Below are 2,389 nucleotides of genomic sequence, written 5' to 3'. Positions count from 1 at the left end.
TCGACTGTATCAGGCTTTCATCTTTCTTTTTATGATCCTAAAACAGCGGAAGAAAGACAACATATGAGTAAGGTTCCACATGCTTCGACAAAAAAAAAAAATTGGAAGCCTTATGTTTGTGATGCTTTGTACACGTCCATATATCTATTTTGTAGTAGGAATTGTTAGTCGATATCAGGTGAATTTAGGTCTCAAGCATTGACAAACTGTAAATCATATATTAAGGTATCTTAAAAGAACCAGGGATTATATACTTATGTATTCTGGGGAGGACCTTACTCCTGTTGGATATACAGACTCAGACTTCCAAACCTGTAAAGATTCGAGGAAATCGATGTCAAGAAATGTATTTGTTCTAGGCCGTTGAGCCATAGTATGGAGAAGTGCAAAATAAACTTACACTATTGACTCTACTATGAAGGTCAAGTATATGGTTGCTTAGGCAACGAAATAAGCAATATGGCTTTAAAAGTTCTTAATTAAACTTGAAGTTATTCCTTGTATGGAAAAAGCTATAACACTGTATTGTGATAATAGTGCTGCAATAGCTAATACTAAGGAAATAAGAAGTCACAAGAGGACAAAATACATTGATCAGAAATATCATTTGATACGAAAGGCAGTGGCCGAATGTGTGATGAAAGTAGCTTCTGAAGATAACTTGCGAATCCGTTTGCGGATCCGTTTACTAAGACTTTTGTAACTAGGAGTTTTAACAAACATGTCAAGGATATGTGAATGCGAAGCATGACACATTTACTTTATTAGGGCAAGTGGGAGATTGTTGGGAAATGTGCCCATATTGTGGAGTCTTTTCTATTTATTTGAACGATGAATAAATAAATAAAGTTAATTTCATATTTCACTATTATGTCTTTTGTATTTTGCATGCATAGCGAAATTGTGACAAACAAATATTAGCTGATTGATTGTCTAAAGTTCAAACTAAAGATAAGTGGCATTGTAAAGAAGATTTACATTGCAAGAAAGACGACTTACTTCAGTAGATAATCTAAATGAGTCTGTAATCCCGTAAAAGAATCAAAGTGAACATTTGATTCAAATACTAAGAAGGATTATTATGTCGTCCACAATTTCAATTGGAGAGATGGCTAGTCTTGGCTATTGAACATAGATGTATTCATGGTAGAATGATACATTAAACTGGACCCAAGATGAATTAATTATGAATCTGTTAGTGAATTAGTTCACTTGTGATGTTCATGGTGTGATTTACCTAAATCCTGAGTTAGTCACTGATTATGCGTATGCAACTCATGTATTTTGATATAAGTGCAGGTTTATGCTCTAAAGATGATCGAGCTAATAGCTGGTATATTCGATACATGACTTATGTATGTCATGACTTTACTAGCAATAGTGGGATTCATAGCTCAATTAAAGAGTTAATGATATCCTCTCATTGACATTATGTGGATTGATAAATATGGAATGTGGTCACAGGTTGCTTGTTCTCGAATGAGCAATTTATCACAATCATTTGTTGACAGTGATCGTATTAATCATTAAGAAGACACGATGCTGACAATGAGATAAAATATGATTGTATTGAGTGAATGAGTTTAACTCAAAGGAATCAAAGATATCATATAAGAGTAACACACACATGACGAGGTCATTAGTTAAAGCAGTTGGATGAATTGCTTTCCTAAAGAGTATACAATAAGGAGTTTTCAATCATGGTACTTCTTGTGAACTGACTCCATGATTAAATAATTGTAAATTATCGAAACGATACTTCTAGACATAATTGCCATCACTAAAGCTTAATTGTATATGTCGGATTGGTCCCTCCGCTAGCTCAACAAAAGCTCGATTGAACTATATTTGAATTAGAAGAAAATTCTACGACTTCGGGAATAATTTAATTGAGTTGATTTATTCGATATGGAATTAAATTAGGTAGTCGTAAGAATTGTTCAAATAAAGAATTTGATTAAAGAATTTTATTGAAAAATTAATTTTAAATCTAAGTGATTTTTGGAAAAAGTAATTTTGATAAAGTAAAATTAAATTAATAAAATCAATTAAAATTAATATGATATTTTTGGAAGTTAATTTTCAAGTTATACAATTGGCCCAATGGCTAATTGAACTTGAAAATTGGACTTGAGATTGTAAATTGGGCTCGTGAGCCCAAAACTGATATCAAGACCCAAAAACTGGTCGAACCGAGCTTGACATGTGAAACCAAACCGGTGGTCCAATCGGTGGCTAAATCGGATAAGGCAGGTCATCATTGACCTAGACAGAACCAACAGCAGTTGAACCGGCTCGTGGTGCCATAAGGGTGTCGCACTTGCATCACTGGACACGACAGTTGTAACAGCTTGTTTTTAGTGAAATCAGAACAGTAATTTCAGGACCA

The sequence above is a fragment of the Gossypium hirsutum genome, chromosome A01 (genome assembly GCF_007990345.1).
Source record: "Gossypium hirsutum isolate 1008001.06 chromosome A01, Gossypium_hirsutum_v2.1, whole genome shotgun sequence".
NCBI classification, from domain to species: Eukaryota; Viridiplantae; Streptophyta; class Magnoliopsida; order Malvales; family Malvaceae; genus Gossypium; species Gossypium hirsutum.
The sequence above is the reverse complement of the archived record's forward strand: the minus strand, read 5'-3'. Positions refer to the sequence as shown.